The sequence below is a fragment of the Vipera ursinii genome, assembly GCF_947247035.1.
Source record: "Vipera ursinii genome assembly, chromosome: 3".
Classification (NCBI taxonomy): Eukaryota; Metazoa; Chordata; class Lepidosauria; order Squamata; family Viperidae; genus Vipera; species Vipera ursinii.
Window position 1 is genome coordinate 92,519,249 of NC_139516.1, and position 22,479 is coordinate 92,541,727.

Below are 22,479 nucleotides of genomic sequence, written 5' to 3' on the forward strand. Positions count from 1 at the left end.
TAGAGTGTTTTATTATACAAATAAACACAGGGGGGAAAATAAATATTAAAGGAAGCTAAAGGCTAGAAACAGCAAAACTGAAGAAAAGTCAAAACCAAAAACCAAAAGACCTACATCTCTAAAGCTCCTTTATGTAAAATGGGGAGAATGAGAGTTAGTCCTGTAGAAAAGGAGTCACTACAGAGAAGGTGCCTCTCTTTTAAATGGCGAAATGACAACATTTAAGCTGTGGCACAGAAGCCTGGGAGACTATTACCAATGGAAAACTACTTTCAGGCTCCAATTTTATATACTACAGGTAGTTCTTGGGTTATGATGGCAATGGACAGAACTAGAATTCTGTCACTAAGCAATATAGTCATAAAACATGACATCATGTGACCACATCGCTTAGTGATAGCAATCCTGGTGGTGCCGGTTGCTATCATAACCCCAGGACCATGAGTCGGTCATTAAGCAGGAAGAGTCCCTGACAAGCAGACTGGTGGATGACTGCTGTACGTGAAAGCTATGGGGAGCGCTGTGGGCCCATTCTACAGAGCGTGAGTGGGTGTACAGGTGTTGCAGGAGAGTGGGCAAGTGCTATGGAGCGTGGGCATGCCATAGATAGGTGAAAAAGCAGCAAGAGAGTGACTTGTGATTTCCTGTCGGCTTGCCCATTGACTTTGCAGAAGGATCATAAGTCCATCTTGTTCAGTGCCATTGTAACATTAACTGAATGAGTGGTTATAACCAAAAGACTACTTGTAACTCCAGTTTTCAAGGCTGGTGTCAAAACAGCCAGTTTGTATCTTGCCCTGAAAAGCTTCTCTCTGCCCCTAAAAGGCAATATGTTTTCCTCCTTATTCCATATTCAGAAGTATACTCATTTTGAAAATAAGAGATTTCTATTAAAATCTTCAGCAGTAACAATTCTCAATTGTGAAATAAAATTATAAATAACCGGTAGCAATTATCAATGCAAAATGCTCAATCCTTAATAAAATAATCTGACGAGATCAGTGACCAATGGGAAAAATCTAAATTTTTTTTTAAATGGCCCAAGTTCAAAGCACTGATCTTGCAACAAGAAATAAAATCTCTCTCTCCCCCCCCCTCTGTCTTTCTGACATTTGTTTCTTTGGTTCTCCTGCCTTTTGTTCTCCTATGGGGAGTATGATGATGTAGGATTGGAATGGGACAACTTGCCACAGCCAACTCGTTGTGGCCAACTCACCACGGCCAACTTGCTGCTGGACAATTTAACAATTCTATTTATAATTATTTAAAATGCCATTCACATTTCATTCTGCCATCCTTTTGCATCCTTTCTTTAATGATTCTATTCCATCATTTCTTTGATATCAGTATTGTCCTGTGCATTTGTAAATTGTCTTTTTCCAGTTGCAGAGATTCTTGTGCAATAGTTGCTTAATCACAGTTTTAAAAGAATTTACGTTAAAGGGAGCTTGGAAACTGCCTGTTGCCAGACTAAGCATCAAGTTTCTAAATGGCCACTCTTTTCTCATCTTACTTGAATGAACATGGGCCATCAATTTCTTTGTAAGGTGAAGTAAATGTAAAGCAGTGGTTTAGCATCCTATACATTATCTTGCTTTTATGGTTACAAATTGGGTACTTATGTGCAGTGACCCATATCTCATACTGGTTATCGGTAGCTAGTTGCAGGTTATTGTTCCAATAGTGTATTAGGGCCTCACAATGAAATCTAGTCCCAAAAGGTATATAAGGCAATTGCATGATTGGGACAATTTTGCTGTTTGTCATAGTTGTTAATTATACATTGTGACGGGTTTAAAAATGGGAGCAAAAGAACCCCAATGAAAGGCCAATTCATTGAACTAATTGTCTCAATTAATATTCACCTTTTCTCATTTCAAACCTTATAAACTTACTTTAAGAGAGCTCAAACCTCTTTTTCTATCTGGGTTTTCCCAAACTCTACTGACTTTAATTGCAAACGTAAATGCCCCTTGGTCCTGGATCATATCAACTTGATGTCTATAATTGATAGGCAAACATTTTTTACAGATGGCTAAATGGTAAGTCTAAAATATAATATCTGCATGCATATACACACAACACACACATATATTGTTGATTAAAGTACTTTTGTAGAAGGGGTCAGAAACATTAGGAAGTTAAAAGAGAGTGTGAGCTCTGCCGTTGCACTTTTAACCTGTTTGCTTGATGTGTTTCTATAATTGATCCCATACGCTGGCTTGTAGAGCATTTCTTGTCAATTATCATATTGCAAAAAATCAAATTTATTTAGAAAGGAATTCACATTTGGATTGGGACACTACACAGAATGCCCAGCAATTTACAATACTCATTTAATAATAAAAAATATTTAAAAGAAACAATTGAAAGCACTACAGAAGCTTATAAATGGCTGTTTTGATATCACAATTTTAGTGTGAAAGAAAAAGAAAGAGAAAGAAAGAAAGAAAGAAGGAAGGAAGGAAAGAAAGAAATACTAAATTAAATCTGAAATGGATTAAAATGGATCCCTGCATGATAATTGCTACATAATTTTGTTTGGATTGCAATTTGTGCTGTTATTTTTATGGCTGACATGAGACATAATATGTTTCCCAGGTTTTGCAATTGCCAGCCGACAAATGGAATCTGTCAGAAAATATTTGCAGCTTCCCTTTGTGAAGGTTGTAAGACTCTGGAATACAATTTGCATACCACAATTATTTAATACAGATATCCATGAAATATTTTTCTAACCAACTAGTAAGAACTACAGACATATTCAGCACAATATTCCTGTTCATTATACTTTACTAACAGCAGTAGTTTATTTTACAGGATTTCAGATCAGCAGCTCTTTCATTCTGCAAACAGAAGCATCCTCTATGCTCAGCAGTACATATCAACCAGTTTGGATAGACATACTAAAACCCAAACCCCAAATCCTAATGATGTCGTTATATTAGAAAATCTTATTTTCAGGACAAGGATAGCCTTTCTGAAAGATTACAGTTTCTGTTAAACACTCTATCAAATTTTCTTAAGAGAGCCAATCTGGTCTAATGGTTAAGGCACCAGGCTAGAAACCAGGAGACTGAGTTCTAGTCCTGCCTTAGGCATGACAACTGGCTGGGTGAATTGGGACCAATCACTCTCTCTCAGCCCACAACATCAGGCTCAGGAGACAAGCTGGTCAGTCAATTCCTATTGCCAATGGATCACCATTCAGTTGATTAAAAAAAACAACACACCAGATCATGCATTTGTGGGAAAATGCTAGGAAGGAAAAAAAATGCTCAAGCCAGTTCTTTCAATGAATGATTTGACCAAATCAACCTATCACCAAAGTGGGGACAAACTGCTTAATATCAATGATGCTTGCACTTATTTTATGTAATGAACAGAAAGGTGTAGTCTAAGATAAAATAGTACGGTAATTGTATTTTATATGTAACATTATAAGCTCCTTATCTTTCCACATTTGGACCTTGCATGCTGCCATCTTAAACTGAGAAAGTTGTCAAATGCATTGAACTTATAGACTAATGTCATATAGCCTGAACGTTCTAAAGCTAAGTTTTTAGCTGCTTTGTGCTTTATTTTATCCATTTATTTATTTTATAGCATTTTATTGTTAAATGTTATTTTGGTGATTTGACTGATTTGTTTTTGAACCAGGGATATATCCAGTCTTGACTGCTAGAAAGTGCTACACTTGGGGCTGCTCAAGGTACTTCAGCAACTTTAGAACGTAGAGAAAGCAATTGTTTGTTATTGGGATGGAAATGTTGGTGAAGTTATTGCTTCACTTAGCCCTTTTGATGCAAATTGCCTTGAGTGAGTAATACTATTGAAAAACTGACACACAATTATGACAAATATCAATTATTGATGTAATTAAACAGTGGAACCGCTTGCCTCCCGGAGTTGTGAATGCTCCCTCTCTGGAGGTTTTCAAAAAAAGATTGGACAACTATTTGTTCCGGATGGTGAAAGGTCTCCTGTCTTGGTCAGGGCATTGGATTACTAGAAGACCTCCAAGATCCCTTCCAGCTCTATGATTCTATGTTCTATTATCAATCATTAAATGCCTTTGAAAGAGGTATTTCACCAAGTGTGGGAGGAGCAAGAATGATCAAGATTCCCAGTGAATTGCATAGGTATGGAGAGACAACTGGAAGGTGCTATCAAAGCAGCTATGGGAATCTTAGAAAAGCATGTCTACTTGAACAATTAGAAGTGAAGTGCTTTGTTTGCACTCCTGTGCATTGCAAAACACTTGTTTTGAAGGATCTGCACAGTGTCAGTGTGTATGTTTCATGAGGTAGTAAATTGTGCTGAAACACAGCTGAAATGGAAAAGTGTTTAGAATCCTTCCTGCCAAAACGTCCAATGACCAACCTGGCTATGATACTGAGGTTAAGCATGAAGAATGCAGAGATCAGAAATATTTGATAGGGTAGAAAGAGTTATGAAGTCTGAAAGTTGTGGCTCAGTATATCTTGGAAGCACCAGGTCGGGAATAGCTGCATTCAGAAATAATGATGCAGTACAGGGCTGCATGCAATATCACATATGTGTTGTTGGCTGCTAGAACCCCTATAACAGGGGTATCAAACTGCCAGTCTGCGGGCCGGATGCATCATAGCAAAACCATGCCCACCCCATTGCTGGCAATGGGAAAAAAATTGTGATATATCATGACACGTCACGTGACATTGCGAGTTTGACACCCCTGCCCTATAACATAGAAGTGTGTTTGGAAATCTGAGTTGGATTCCCCCTTTAATTTGCTCCAGAACAAATGCTGATGGTTGTATCCAGCCACCATACATGTTTTCTCTAATGAAGGAGACATAGTGTAGTGAACTGCTGTAGATATTGGCAGATAACCCATTGACAAAGGAAGGAATTTATCAGATGGTATTTTGCCTGGGCATCTGTGAGGGTTTTTCAAAAAAGTTAAGAGGGCAAACACAACTGTATAATTAAAACTAGCCACTTTTTTTTAAAAAAAAAAAAACTTGTGTTACATGCAACACAATAAAATAGAGCGGTGGCTTTCATTATACTATAGTGACCACCATTTTGCCTCAGGAAAGAATTTGGGTATGTGTTTAGTTTTGGCTAATTGTTAAAATTATATTACGTCTATGCGGTGCAATATTTGTATGTCTGTTTCTTGAAATAGTAGGAAACACTGCCATTGATTTTCTGCAATGTTAGTAAGATGGTGTTTCATAGACTGCACAATGATAAGTATCCTTAGGGCCATCAGACATGCTGAGCAAAAAGAATGCAGCCAAAGGGAATTCCGTAAGCTATCCTTCATCTCCTTGTTATTACATACTACTTGTTTTACTCATTGGTAATCTCTTCTACTGTTTAATTTTACACATCAAAATATTTTTGTACTACAACGATGTCTTGTTCTTTTCTGTCTGCTCCTATCAAACTATCTTGATAGAAGTCTGGATGTTCTAATGCCAAGTCCATTACTACTCTATTATTATATGGGGCGTAGGTTATCCATCTCCTGAGTACTCCTGCCTCATCTGCCATCCATTTCTTGCTGACATTTAGGTACTTATTACAATCTTTTTAAAACCTTCTTTATTTAAGCATCTTTTTTTCCAATCTCCATTTTTTTCCTGCCTTTATTACCAAATCACTTAGCCTTTCTTCAGGCTTTCATTTGCAGGTTACTTCATACTGCATTCTTCTTCAGCTTTTCTGGGCCCTTGGCAATAACAACAACAACAACAACTAAGGACATGGCTATCAAACATCAAAAACATCTGCCAGACTATCTCACCTCCTTTATATGGATGATCTGAAGCTGTATGGAAAATTCTGATCACTGTCCATATATAAAGCCAAAATATTGCAATGGAGTTTGGCTTGGACAAATGTGCCACACTTACTCTTAAACAAGGAAAAATAGTGAAAACTGAAGGAATCAAGATGCCCCATGAAAATAACATTAAGAGTCTGGATGAGGAAGATTACTACAAATACTTGGGTATCCTTCAGGCTGACAACATCAAGCACACTGAAGTCAAGAAAAAGATTAGAGGTGAATACATCAAGAGAGTGAAGAAGATCTTAAAGTCCAAACTAAATGGAGGAAATACCATGAAGGCAATCAACACCTGGGCAATTTCAGTCAGCTGGAATAGTGGACTGGACTTAAGCAGAACTAAAAGCAATGGATAGGAAGACCAGAAAAATAATGACAATGAATCATGTCCTTCATCCACACAGTGACATTGACAGACTCTATCTACCAAGGCAGATAGATGGGTATGGAATGCTACAAGTACATCAGATGATTGAAGAAGAAAAAGTGGCTTTGGAAGAATCTCTGAAGGACAATGATGAAGATGCACTGAAATTAGTATATCAGGAAGGCTTACTGACTACTGGAGAGACCAAACTGGCTTACAAAAAACCCCCCAAATGAAGAACAGAATAGAGGCATGGGAAGACAAAGCATTACATGGCCAGTACATTAAAACAACTTTGTCTCCCAAAAAGTAGAGAAGGGAACTAGTGGATTAGCCATATTGGATCTAATTCTCACTAACAGAGATGAAATGATAGAATGTGTTGAAGCCACAGGAACCTTGGGGGGAAGTGATCATGCAATATTGGAATTCAACATTATGGAAGCACAAGCAATAGAACACTAATAAGCAGGCATATACATAGAATGAAGGCTATTGCTAAGCACATTGGTTTGTGCTTAAATTGTAAGCCGCCCTGAGTCTTCGGAGAACGGCGGGATATAAATGGGATTTAAAAAACCCCACAGTCAAACTAGAGTCTTGAAGACAGCTAATTTCAATAAACTTAGAGAGGGCTTGGGAAGGATTCCATGGATGAGAATCCTCAAAGGGAAAACAACTCAAGAAGCTTGGGAAATTTTGAAAAATGAGATAATAAAAGTCTAGCACAATACCAACAAAGAAGAAAAATAACAGCTCTCAAAAGAAACCAGCATGGCTGCATAAAGAACTCTCTGATAAACTGAGAGATAAAAGGGACAAGTATAAAAAGTGGAAAGGGGCACATAACTAAAGCAGAATACCAGCAAATAGTCTGAGCATGCAAAGATGAAGTGAGGAAAGCTAAGGCTCAAAATGAACTAAGGCTTGTGACCAAAGTCAAAAATAACAAAACAAAAGCTTCTTTCAACATGTAAAAAACAAGAAAAAAGTTAAGGAAATGATTGGTCCATTAGTGGGGGAAAGTGGCAAGAAGGTGACAAGCAACAGGGAGAAAGCAGAACTATTTAACTCATTTGTTGCCTCTGTCTTTACACAAAGGGAAAAAACAGTCCAACCTATCAAGATTTTAAAAAGAGACTGGACAACCTTTTTTCTGAAATGGTATAGGGTTTCCTGCTTGAGCAGGGGGTTGGACTAGAAGGCCTCAAAGGTCCCTTCCGACTCCATCATTATTATTATTATTATTGTTATTATTATTGTTATTATTAATCGCACAGTCAGCCAGATGTTCAGACTGGATTTGGCATTTTTGTCTATCAAGTCCTTACCAAGGACTTGGGATAGGCAGATGTGGATGTTTGATGGTATTATAGATATTGTCGCAGGATGGAAGTAGTTCCTAGTAAGGCCGCCTTTTGCAATTGACTAATGGCGAATTTGTCAATGCCAATGGTGTTCAAGTGGTGCTCCAGTTGTTTTGGGATTGCACCCAAGGTGCCTATTACTATTGGTACTACCCTTGCTTGCCTTTGCCACAGTCTTTCTATTTCTATTTGTAGGTCTTTGTATTTTGTTATCTTCTCTAGTTCTTTCTCGTCTATTCTGCTGTCTCCAGGCACTACCACGTCCACTATCCAGACTTTTTTGTCTTTCTTATCGACAATTGTTAAGTCTGGGGTGTTATGTCGCAGGTGCTTGTCTGTTTGAATTCTGAAGTCCCAGAGCAGTTTAACTTTATCATTTTCTATGACTTTCTCTATTTTATGATCCCACCAGTTGTTACTTACAGGCAAATGATAATCCTTACAGATCTTCCAATGCACCATTGCTGCTACTTTGTCATACCGCTGCTTGTAGTCAGTCTGTGCGATCTTCTTGCAGCAGCTTACCAGGTGGTCCACTGTTTCTTCAGATTCTCTGCATAGGCGGCACTTACTGTCTGTTGCTGTCTTCTCAATTTTGACTTTATATGGATTTGTTCTTAAGGCTTGGTCTTGTGCAGCCAGAATTAGTCCCTCGGTCTCTTCAATTTTCCTGCTCTTAGACATTGCCAGGTCTTGTTATTATCTGCTTTCCCAGCTATTTTAATAATAATGATGATGATGAAGTTGGAAGGGACCTTGGAGCTCATCTAGTCCAACCCCCTGCTTGGGCAGGAAACCCTATACCATTTCACCAAAATGGCTGTGCAGTCTCTTCTTAAAAACTTCCAGTCTTGGAGCATTCACAACTTCTGGAGGCAGGTTGTTCCACTGGTTAATTGTTCTAACTGTCAGGAAATTTCTCCTTAGTTCTAGGTTGCTTCTCTCCTTGATTAGTTTCCATCCATTGCTTCTTGTCTTGCTTTCAGGTGCTTTGGAGAATAGCTTGACTCCCTCTTCTTTGTGGCAGCCCCTGAGATATTGGAACACTGCTATCATGTCCCCCCTTATCCTTCTCTTCATTAAACTAGACATACCCGATTCCAGCAACTGTTCTTTATATGTTTTAACCTCCAGTCTCCTTATCATCTTTGTTGCTCTTCTCTGTACTCTTTCTAGAGTCTCAACATCTTTTTTACATTGTGGTGACCAAAACTGGATACAGTATTCCAATTGTGGCCTTACCAAGGTGTTATAAACTGGTATTAACACTTCACATGATCTTGATTCTATCTCTCTGTTAATGCAGCCTAGCACTGTGTTCGCTTTTTGGCAGCTGCAGCACACTGCTGGCTCATGTTTAAGTGATTATCCACTAAGACTCCAAGATTCCTCTCACAGTTACTACTGTTGAGCAAGGTACCACCCATACTATACCTGTGCATTTAGTTTTTCTTGCCTAAATGTAGAACCTTACTTTTTTCACCATTGAATTTCATTTTGTTAGATAGCGCCCAATGTTCAAGTCTGTCAAGATCCTTCTGTATCTTAAGCCTATCTTCTGGAGTGTTTGCTATTCCTGCCAGTTTGGTGTCATCTGCAAATTTGATGAGTTCCCCATCTATCCCCTTATCCAAATCATTGATGAAGATGTTGAAGAGCACTGGGCCCAGAACAGAGCCCTGGGGCACCCCACTGCACACTTCCTTCCATGTAGATGCAGTTCCATTGAGGACCACATGCTGAGTACAGCCAGTCAACAGCCAGATGGAGATGATGCTGTCTAGCCCACATTTTTCTATCTTATCAAGTAGTAGGTTGTGGTCTTTTAGAATACTTTGGAAAAAAAATAGACTATTTTTAGTCAACTATTTTAGTCTATTATTATTAATCTACTAAATCTAAGGAAAATGTTAACTTCAGCCAGACTAACAACTTTTTCTCCCATAACTATATTGTAGTTCTTTGAACAAATAAACCGAACCCATTTGGCTAATCAGAATTAGAGACTTTCTCAGAACAAATAGATTATAGAGTTAATCCATCTACAAATGGGTACAGTAGAAAGGTATGATTTCATTCCTGTTGTATTAGAAATTATAGAAATCATCATATTGATGCTCATGTAGAATGATAAGTATCTTTAGGTTCATACCAATATATGTTAATTTTTTTAAAAAAACAAATAGAAATAATCTTGGAAAACATTGATTATTTGTTTGTGGTATTATATATAAAGTAAGGAGTTATATAAGTATATTACAGATGTATTAAATACAATATAAAGAAGAAACCAATGTATTACTTATTTATATGTATATGCTCATGTGTACACACATGCTTCTGGATGTGCACACACAGTCACACGCAGTAGATTAAAGAAATGTGCAAATCTAGTCTATCATTGTCCTCATAATGGAATATAACTGGAATGCTGACAAGAAGAGTATTGGATGGACATACTATATGTACTTTAATTCACCAATAATGTATCATAAGGAGACTGATTTTATTATTTGTTCTTAATTACTTTACTGTTAGAATATTATAATTGGCAGAGATGAATTTTTAAAGTCCCTGTGATGTACTGAAGCCAGAAAACAGAGGTACTTGAAGAGGAAAGAAAAGGAAATAATAGTTAAATACAAAAGCATTAGGTAAAACGTACAATTATACAAATAAGTTATGCGAATTATAATTTAATTGAACTGACTTGAAATGAGTTGCCAACTAGGGGAACCAGTTGCTTTAATATATAAACATGTATATAAAATGTATATAAATATATATAAAATATGTATAAGATAATTTAAAAAAAATTATTCATAAACTACAGAAACCAAATAGTGATGCATACAATATTTATTTATTTTTTATTTTAAATAGACTGGCTTTAAGGCCACTACTGCTTTTCTCTATTTATCTTGTATTGTTTTGGCATTTACACTTATTGAAAATTAGTTATGTTTCCAACTGAATAATTTTCAGATCAGAAGCTCATTAATTCAGTCACGACAGGCTTTGGCAGAAGTTTCATTTAAGGGACAAGAGCGCTGAAGTTACAAACATGTTTGTCTCTTTTTTTCATGAATAGCCTATGTCTATTCTCTATGAAATTGATGTCAAAAAAGTATTATATATTTTCTGTGGGAAATAGAAGGCTGCCCTCTACTATCCTTGTCAGGTCGTTGTATCCTTTTAATCATACTTTTCATTTCAGTACATTGAAATTTCCGTTACCAAGGACAACATCATAAATAAAAGTGTTTGTGAAATTTTTACCTGCAGCTTCCTAACTTTGTGCATTAAGCATGAGACTAGCAGAGAGGTGGTCAAATGTGAAAATTTATAATCATTTATTACGTACGGCTGAAGCGAGAAGGGAATAAAAGCGTGAAGGCATACATCTATAAACTGGAGCAGAAAAGCTTAAATGAAAAGTAAAGTGAATTTCTGTGTCTTGTCATAAAGTAATGAGAAGCTAGAGCTTTTATTCATAGCAACCCAAGATGCATTTACTCTCAATCTAGCTTTAGCAGTAAATGCTCTTCTGATGTATGGCTTCACACTTACAAAGAAATATTTGTGCTCTACATAATCGTATAGTTAGGAGAATTACTGCACGGTTGAGAAGATTCTATAAAGGTTTATAGCTGATGATGTTACTGTAATTTAATCATGATCTAGCTAATGTAGTACTTTAATATTACAGGTTACTTTTTTATTTACCATTTATTAGTAACTGACAGAGTCAATCATCACTACATCATAAACAAATCATGGAGAATTCTGGTGCAGCCCTACAGTGCTGGATCAGATGCAGTGTAGTGTTTTTATAGAACAAGTTCCATAATGAGTTAACCATCAAATTGTTATTTAACTGAGTATTGCTCTTCTTAATCCACTGGCCAACGAAAACCCTGGTTCATTTACTCTATGAATACAATTAGTATGGTATGTGGTACAAACACACCAAAATATGTTGAGAATCACTGTATGCAATATTGAGGGTTGACATCTAAAGAGGTTTAAGCTGCTAAACTTGTAAGCCGCCCTGAGTCTTCGGAGAAGGGCGGGATATAAATGGAATTAAAATAAATAAAATAAATAAAATAAAAATAAGCATCTCAAAAAATATTAAGCAAAGTCCTTTTCTCTTATAAATTTTATCCTCATGATCAATATGTTAATCCCAAACTAGTTAATGGTTGCCTTTGCCGCAAATTTTAGCAGCAGTGTGTTTCCTGGTATTCTGAAGATAGGATTCATATGAACTCGTAATATTGATTACTACTGATGGTTTTCTTTTATCTTGTTTGCTTAGCTTAAGCTGTCCTTCCAAAATTATTATTACAGTGGTACCACTAAGAGAAAACAAAAATGCCGATGCAGAGTATTGGCACAATTCGGTCTTGAACCTTGGTGATCACTGCTTTAATATAACCCAACCTTCCACATCATGGTGTTGCCAGATGGGGTGGGATTATATATGTTAAATGTTTGTTAAGCATTCAGAATACACTTGCTTGGTCCCAGACACGGGACAAATCTTATTTCCTGTTTCAGCCTAGCCCAAGGCCATCTACAGGCAGTAGCCACAGTAGTGGCAGCTCATATTTGTGTAAATATATATAATTTCTTTTGAGGATGGGACAGTATCATTGAATAATGTCCATCTTCTAAGGTTATTAGATGGAGTGGGAAATAAAGATACATTAATATATTAAACATGCTTTTAAATGTAATTAAGTTGAACCACTTCTATGAATTACTTTCTTGGACTGTGGAGTTGACATACATTTAAAAAAGTGATAGGAGTGAGCAGCTACCAGGAATTTAATTCATTTAAATTACTTGCATAGTATGTATTATTTACTTGGTAACTCTTAATTTGGGGGATTATATTTATTTTATAAAATCAGTATTTTGCACAATGGTAGAAAGCAGAAAGGTAAAATGATAGCAAAGGTTTTTTGAAAGCTCTGAAGACAAAGGCAGAGAGCTGCTTGATGTTATATGTGGCACCTTCAACTAGTCCAGGGTTTGCTGTGATAAAGACACAGAGAGTGAACGGTAGATGCACCTCTATGTATTTGGCTCAAATCACCGCGCATGGCTGTGGCATGTTAAAAATGTGTGCAAGAAGAAAGTGCTTTATGGCAGAAAATGCTTTTGAATTTTTTTAAAAAAAGGTTAAAATGAAATACATTTATTGAAATATTTTGCCTTATTATTCTGAAAGATCAGCTAAGCTTTTCATAGAAATAAAATGTTAGAAAGGCCAGTTGGAGCAAGATAAACATGGAGACTCGCAAGCTACTTTATTTGAATATGTGTCAGCCAGGGAAGTGAAAGTAAGGAAGCCTGAAATGAAAATAAGATGCTATGGCATTTGCAGCTTCTGTAGAAATGAAACCACCTGCTCTTTGCTGACCGTATAATCCTGACAACACAGAACCTTCAAAAACTCAAAAATATATTTCATTTGCATTGCAAGTATTATATTTTTAGGTAAAGCAATTTTTACAATGAATATGTGCTTTAGAAATCTTAGTTATAAATATAAAAGCTAGTATCACTAACACAAAGCAAAAAAACCCCACAGTATTGTTAGCATTTGATTGCATAGAAAAAGTTCTCAGCACCACAACATACTCTCTTGATATCTTGCTATCCAAATCTTCCTCCAAGAAACTGAGGGCACACAATGAGTTTCCTCCTCCCCTTTATTTACACAATATCTAATAGGATAGAAGTCATAGCTCAATTTGGCTATAATCATTCTGCTAGCCTTTAGGCTCAGTAGAATTTAGATCCTAATCTTCCACTCCATCTGTTCCACTCTGTATTTGATAGTGAAATGAGATGAGGAACTGAACCTAGAATAGTCAAGACTGTGTCCTTCAAACTTCTGATGAGCTGTGTGATACCCAGAAAACTCCTGGCCTGAAGCCTTAGTATTTAATATCCTCCAGGAATCCTCCTGCTTTTAAACTTTAAGTGACTTCTGCCTTGCTGCTTCTGAGTAAAGAAAGGCAGAATTTCTCTGCCATCAACTCCTTCTCCCTATGCCATATGGAATCAATTCTCCCTCTGCTTTGAGAATTCTGAAAGCCAAAGGGGAAAAAAAGAACAATGGTTTTATTTTCTTTCTACTGTATGTCCTGTAGAAGAATGGCATGGTTTGGGAAAGTAATGGTTGCTTCAGAAGATGCATCTGTCCTACAGGCTGGAACTTCCCTTCTGCTGCACCAAATCATATGCTGACGCATGCTATATTCATCCAGCCATTAAGTTTTCCCCTATTTTAATCAAGCTCTTAGTTTTTTATTCGCTTAATTCTAGAAATGTGGAGTTACAGTAGTTTGGAAAGCTAGCATGAATGGGGAAAGGGAAGACAAGGGGAGGCGAGGCGAAGCAAGGCCAGGCAAGGCCAGGCGTGTAACTAGAATTTTTAACATTTATTGGTAGTATTATTCAGCTGCCGAGGAGCCTTTCTAAAATTCTTTTCGTTTTATTTTTACTTTAGAGGTAACCCACTCATCAAATCAAAATGGCTGAATTGAATGGGGATCTCCAGGCATTCAGTATATTAAATAATAGTGCTTGCAAACCATTAGAAGTGAAGCATACTTACTCAGGAGCAGAATGTTTATTGGCCTGTAATTCTGTAAATTTTCTCTTTTGGACTGCCTAACTGAGAACTGGGTTTATTTGCTTATTAAATTTACTTAAGTAATGGAGTTCATTTTACTATTGTTCTCCTAACAGACTCTAGGAAGATCTAGCAAGAACATAAATTTAAGAAAAGTTAATGGTTAAATTAACATTCCTTTAGTTTGTATGTAAGAATCCCTGTACTGAAGTAGCATGCCTGTCCTCACTGATGTATAACCAAGAAGGAATATAGCATGGTGCCTGGCCCAGAAATAATAAAATATTTTATATAGATATTGTTATCACAAACAATGATTTCCTGCGATATCAACTGTATTTTCTGCATATATGACAAATAAATTATTTATCCATAAAGTGTTTTCAAAAATTATAGTTGATAAATGCTAAGACAAAACATGCCCTCACATTAGATCATGAGGTAAATGAATATAATTAATGCTGTGTATTTTCATATAAACTCTTTTCTTTCTTTGTCTAATTCCCCATGTTATCAGTTATATTACTGCAAGTTAAGTTTCACTATTGCAATTTATTTCCTCTAAAATAACCAGGTTTATTAGATTGTCAATTTTAAAACATTTGTTAAAGTCTTATTCATTTATTCATTTTGATTGTTTATTTGTTAGGAGTGAAATTCTGACTTTGTGTAATTTCCTTCCTGTTTTATTTTTAGTATTTGAAAAATGTAAGCATTTAAATTAAGGCTGCCAACAGTTAAAAATCTTCACTATGTTTTATGTGACCCGTTTTCAATTGATTGGTCAATTACACAAGTAAAATATTGTTACATCCAAGCATACATACAATTAACATTTTGACAGTATATATGATTCTATAGAAATCTTATCTGTGACTTTTTTTTGAGAAATTATTTTGGAAAAAAATTAATGAAAAAATAGAATTCATGATGCAATTCACTGATCATCTGTGTGTATACATGTGCACACTGATTTCCTTGAAGTGAATAAAATGTGTCTTTCTCTTTAGCAATTTCAATTCAATGCCTAAAAGTGCTACTTGAGAGTGACCAGTATTTTTATTATGTTCACAAAAACATTGTTCCAAGAAGTTACAGTCTTTGAAAGCAGCTTTTGGTGTAATGGAAGGAGCTCTGGTCATAAATCCTCAAAGGGGTAACACATGCAAGGGGTATTGTAAATGGATTAACAAACAGGTGAAGTTACTAACACTAAAAATTTTAACAAGAGATCATTGAAATTAAAATTTTGGACATGTAATTTGTAATTTATGTTGTAATGTTCTCCCTGGCGGGTGCTCTTCTGATTATTTCGAATTAAAAGCATTTGGCAAATGCAGAGAAAAAAAGTATTTTGCCCCCAGTAAATAAACCTCCGACAGCAATCGAGATTGGTCTGCATATCTGGTTCTTTGGTGATCATCCACCTCTGGGAAAAAGAGGATCCGGAGCCCAGCCCAGATGATTTAACATCTGTAGACTTTTAAGGTATTGTCTTTTGAGTCATCTGTCCCTTTTACTGGGCAAATCATAACTTCAAGATTCAAGGTGCTGGTGATGACCTATAAAGCCCTAAATGGCTTGGGTCCAGGATATCTGAGGGAGCACCTGCTGCCGGCATCAAACTCCCTTAGTCCTGTGCGCTCCCACAGGGAGGGTCTTCTCAGGATACCGCCGGTAAAAGATTGCCGGCGGACAATACCCAGGGGTAGGGCCTTCTCTGTGGGTGCGCCGGCCCTCTGGAATCAGCTGCCTGTAGAGCTTAGGACTGCCCCTGACCTTCGCTCATTCCGCCAGGACCTGAAGACCTGGCTCTTTGAGCTCTCTGGCCTCGTCTGAGCATATTAATTGGGATTTTAACTGTTTTTTTAACTGGGGTTTTATTGCAAGGTTTGTATAATTCTTTTAATTGATTTTAAGTTTTGTAACTGTTGTATCTGTTTTTTAAATAACCTTGTGAACCACCCTGAGTCCTATGGGAGAAGGGCGGTATATAAATTGAATAAATAAATAAATAAATAAATAAATAAATTCAAATGCCTATTTGGAAGGCAGAACTCAGAAAATGGTGCTGTCAGATTGCTTTTCTGTTCTATAATATTTAACCTGTAGGGTACATAAGATTCTGTTTCATCATACCACACTTAATCAACATTCTGCTGTTTCCTCCAATGATATCTCTCTTCATTTTATTTCTGGAAAAATAAGTAGACGCAGGTGATCTTGATAGATCATGATTCAAAGTCACCTTGTGGGTTCCCATGACAAAGGGGAATTTGAGTCTTTTCAATTCTAATCCAAAAGTGGTTTTTTAACTCTTATTTTTCCTATTTTGTGACACTTTTCCCTTGTTTGTATGGTCTCTGATACATTCTCCAAGACTCATTTTTGGAATCTGAAAGAAGTCTATGATACACCACTTGTATGCACTGGGAGAAAGCAATTTTACTCTACTTTGCTTTTAGTTATCTTCAAATAGGATTATAGCAAAGCATTTTAGTTAAAGTTTTGTCTTTTCTCATTGGAATTCTTTGAATTATTCAGATCTTCCATATAAAATTAATGGTTTACTGGGACAGAGAAATGTTGTCATGGTTACTGTCCTTCCTGGCTAACGTAATGTATTGTCTTCATTGATGGGAGAAGAATAACTTAAGGGTGCCGATTGGCTGATAAATAGCCAATGACATATTGTTCACAAAAGATAGAGGCACCTCTCTGGGGATCTACCAGTGAGTGTTTATAATAGTATCTGACCAATAAACATATTTCTCTGAAAAATGGTGGGGAATATACAGCACAGCCCTGCCCTGACTGAAGTGGGGATCAACCAATTATTTTCTAGAGGGAAAATCCAGCAAAAAGTGTTTATATATAAAGTTGTGGGAAGGAAAGTAAGACAAGTATTAAGTAATCTAGGAGTATTGAGGTTACTAGGATATTCTGGTGTTGAAGTTCATGGCAAATGATGAAAGGGCATTTGACAACAGCTTGAAAGCTTCCATTTATACAAAATGTGGTAGCTCTACTTTTGTTCAGTATTTGCAGTTTTAAATATCGTACTCGGTCATATTCTAATTCCCTTATTTTGCTATTTGCTTTTAGGACCTACTAAGATCTGGACTTTAAAGATTAAATTGGCTTTGAGCCAAGTACTAATGTGTTATTTCATGCTGTAACCTCTAGCTCATTAACTGAGGATGTCATGGATTGCCAATCAGCTTTGAATATTTTTTGGTTCTTATTCTACTATTTTAAAACCCTTTTTGTCCATGATAGTTCTTTTTTTTGTCCTTGATTGTGTGATCTTGTGATAGCGACTGCAGCATGAAAACATTTTGGGGTATTTTACTACTGGTAGTGGTTCCAGTCTTCCAGTCTGGTAGTGGACAGTCACTTTACTTTTTTATTTTGAGCTGTAGGAATGGCTCTGTGAAAGGACCAACCAGGCTAAATATCAGCTGTTTTTCTTTAAAAAAAATCTATGAAATCTTTGTGTATCTACAGAGATTCAGAACTATGGTTAATTGTGCATTTTCTTTTAATGTGTATGCCAAAATGATCTTATAGAAATGGGGGTCATTTGTCCTGCACATATATATTTGAAATAAAGCCTCTGCTATGTAATTAAAGTACATCACACTGTTAAATCAACTATTTGGTGCCAATGGCTTCTCTTTGAAAAATTTTCCTTGCCTTCTTTCTATCTCCCTGCCTTTGTTCCTTGGATGAGAAGCATTGTTTTATACAGTAACAACTTTTCTCACTAATCTATCAAATCATATTTGTATTATCCTATTCACATTTGCATCATTATCCTATTCATATTTGTATCTTCATCATCATCGTCCCATCCATATTTGCATCAACCTCTATTCAGTGCATAATAAAATGTATTAACTGACTACAAATTTAAGGCATTGTCAGAAGTATCAATGGTATATTGCTTAAGCCCATAGGTAAAACAGTTACTGCAAATTGTCAGAGAAGAAGTGTCACTATTAATATTGCTCAAAACTGTAGGGTAACAGATCATTGATTTTTTCTTTTACTTTGTAAACATGGAAATCATTTAAGATCACTGCAAGGTACACTAAATTTGACACTAAAGATTCTATCTTCAAGTTCCAACTGTAATATTCATGAATCAGAAACATTGTGAAGCTGGTATAGTCTACAGTACTCCTGAAATACAGTAATTTAAAACTGTATCACATCATCAATTGTTTTAACAGTTCTAGATGTTTCAAGTCATTTATCATGCAATTTAACCCAGCTCACACCATATACCAGCTAATTAGGAAATCATTTTGATGCACCTAAAGCATAAGCTGATGTGAAAACACTGAGAGGATGCATTAACCATCATTCTAATATACCAGATCCTGAAATACCCAACTGTAAAATATAAAGAGTGTTTCTCAACCTCAGCAACTTTAAGATGTGTGAACTTCACTTCCCAAAATACTTCAGCCAATATGCAGGCTGAGGAAGTCTGGGAGTTGAAATCCAAGTAACTTAAAGTTGCTGAGGTTGAGAAACATTACGATAAAATATCAAATCATAATATAGTTACTAAAGGCTGGCGTTCAATATTAGGACTTCTACTTTCCTTAGGAATGGTCCTGGACATATCTGTGGTTCTGGAAGCATCCTTATCTGAATCCCTGTATAACAAAGGTTCTCCCAAAGTAGACAATATGAGATGAATCAATGTCCTCTTTAACATGGATTTTACAAATGAGGTCTGCAATATCCTGAAAAGCTGCATCAAGTATATGTAATCTTTTGGCATAATTTATAAACATAAAAGAACCTCTGTTATATTTAGGCTGGCATTTATAACAGCCAAACATACCTAGCATAAATTCCTGGTTGGGAATTTCCCCTCCAGTCAGAACCGAAGAAGCTTCTTGGATGAGAAATGAAAAACAAAACAAAACAAAAAAGTCCAGTTGCTTCTTGGAAAAAAAACACTTTGGGGACAACCTGGATGATTGAGAATCTTAATAGACATTCCTTGATCTACTTCTGCGAAATTAACAGTGTAATTTTGTATTTATTTGAAAATTAATACACTTTTCAACAAGAATCCCAGGAACATTGTAGCTTAAATTATGATTTGTTGTTTACATTGAGAGCAAGAGAATTTGGTTTAAATCCTCTTTTGAGGAGAGAAGCCTCTTTATACAATAATTGAAATACCACCTTGCTTGCTAACAGAAAGATGTTGCGTGCAAAATAAAAATTACCACAGAATGTAAACTTGTGTCACCCAAACTTCAATGCACCTGTTTCAACTGAACAGCAAAAACTACTTTGCTGATGTTTAGTGTTTTAAAAGAGGCTAGCATTAAATTTAAACTGTAGAGTATTGTGGCACCTTTAAAACTTTCCAATAAGTTGAGCCTTTTTGTCAGAATTCACTGTTTTTCTCACAGAACAACTGGAATTATTTCTGCAAGACAAAAATTCCTGTCTTAGAGTATTTGAAGTAGATCACTTGTGCAGAATCCTGCAGATTACTGCTTCTTGATGTTGAAGTAATTTTCAAACCTATAAAACTGTATACAGGTTTTTGAATACATTTTACTAGCTATTTCTTCTTTATCTGTGAACACTTTAGTGTTTATATTTGGAGAAAATAATTTTTAAAAGCCACAATATGGAAGATAGTCATGCAATTTGTGACAAACCCTTGTATCCATGACATTATGTCAGCTTTCACATATTTTTTCAGACAATTATATGGAAAATCAGAAGTGATTCTTGCTATAAAAACACTGTGTACATTATTTATATTATGTTTTGCTTAAAATTTAGGTGAATTTAGTAGTTTTGCATAGTTTGAGGACTTAATTTTGAAAGTGCAGAAATTTGAGCAAATATTTAAACAAATTCATAATTCAACTCAGTTCTCTTTTGTATTTGTAAATATATGTTTCTTTAGTCTAAGAAAATGGGTTCTCTTGACTAAAATATTGTAATCTTTTTTTGTGAATGATACTTTGGTTACAAATCTATTAGTTGATTAAGCCTGACAATAAGATTTGTTGAAGTAAAAAATGAGCCAATTTGGTCTCAATTTTTAGTTTTTAAAGCTACTGAAATATGTTTTAGGCAGTAGTCAATACTGTGTATTTTTCAAGCATAATTTAATAATGCATATATTGTGTCTCCTGAGCTACAGTTGCAAAATTTTATTAAGCTTTTTGTTAAACATTAAGTATTACTCATTTTATGATGCATTATTTAGATATTGTGTGCATTTCTCTAATGAATATTTTAGATCTTTGATCTCTTTTATGCCAAATTGTTCAACAGCACAACTACAGTACACAGTTCACCCCCATGTTATCAAATAAATGCTCAAGGTGCACTTTATAATGTTGAAAAATAGAAAAATAAATTGACCTTGATGAACTGTGTCTTCTTTTGTCTGTTCCCAGGAAAGTTTATTTCAGGTATTTCTACTGCTGAAATGATTAGAGTTAACAGCTTTTTCCCTCCATTTTATTTTACAGGGTCTCTTCATCTTCCTGATATATGGGGTGTACAACACAGAGGTAAGTCTGCTCAGAGTATCTCAAGGCTGACAGAGTGAATGAGAGAAATGACAGGTTTCTTATCTTGATAACTGAGGGACAAACTTGGCTTCCCATATGGGTGTCCTACTGCCCTTCATGCTTGGACTAGCTTATATGCATCCCAGCTTACCATTAAATACATACACCCTGAATGAAGGGACAGACTCATTTCTCATAGACATTGACTAATATTTTACTGCTGCTTTAAGTTTTTGAATTCTCAGTCTTTTTAACACTTCACTACACTTGGCAGTCTTAAAACTTCTCAAACTTAGAGTACAGGTTATATCCAGTAGATGAACTTTCCCACATTATTTATGTAGAAGAGGGATGGCACAAATATTGTCATGAAGTCTCACACTGGTTCAGAATGTGTATACGTAAATGCTCTAGGCCACGGGTGTCAAACTCGCCATGCCATGTGATATGTTGCGACATACTGTGACTTTGTTTGCATTGTCAGAGCTGGGGTGGTCACAGCCTCCGTGTGATGCAACCGGCCCGTGGGCCGGCAGTTTGACACCGCTGCTTCTAGGCTTTGGTAGCATGATACAGCATGCAAATTCAGTTGGATCACTGACACTTTGGATTGCCTTCTTTGCATATGCTAGAGATATATTTTCATGGCTGCATGTACATACCCATGTCATTCTTTTGTGAGTATATCAGGCAATCTTGTGCCAGAAAATTTGATCTCTTGGCTTGAAGATAGGACAGAAATACTGTAGATAAATGTTTAATCTTTCCTTGGTAATCAGCTGCAGAAGTTACGTTTGATTTGCCTAAAAGATTCTGATGTGATTTACATAGATGGATGAGCATATGTTATAAACTGTTGGAGAAAATCATTTCTAATTTTATTATACTCTGACTGGTAATCTAATAGCAAAACCAAAAAAGGAAAGGAAGAAGGGAGAGGAAAAATAATGTCACTTTCAGTTTAATCATTTTTTTTTAGTAGATCCCAATTGGTTTAGTGGGACTTACTCCCAAGTAAATATGTACAGAGAATTTAATTAGAGTAATTCTTTCTTTTAGCTGGCTGTACTGAAGAATATTTTGAGGTTCACCTTATATTTGCTCAATAATTCTGAATTTGGGTTTGCTCTTTTATCTGAAAAAACAATTTACAGCACATTTGTCCCCATGAATTTACCTATAAATATATTTAATTGAATAATTTCATATTGTAGTTTTGATTTTCAAAGCAATTAATTTTACAGGAACAGATTTTGGTAAGATTGAGTGATAGAAGCCAGAGGAAATGTCCTCTGTATAAATAATGTGATTAATGTAAGTGCCATTGCACTTGCTGTTGAAACATGGAAAGCTGCATGTAGCTGCATCTTATTAACAAATTGTACAGAATATTGCTTCCACTTTTAAGTCAACATAAGGAGAGGATCACTGAAAATTTAAGGAAGGGCCTGCAGTATATTGGAGGGTACGTATTATCCCTAAGTTTATAATATGGTAGATTCCTATGACAAATAGAGCATTGGAATATTATCTGAACTAAACAGAAATGAACTGAGTTTGGACTGATTTGATGGCCCTTTGTAATCAATATAGATAATATATACTCCAGCTCTGCATCCTTTTTTCATATATGATCTTAATCTTTATAAAATTTTAGGCTGCAAAAGCAAAAACAGGTGAGGTAT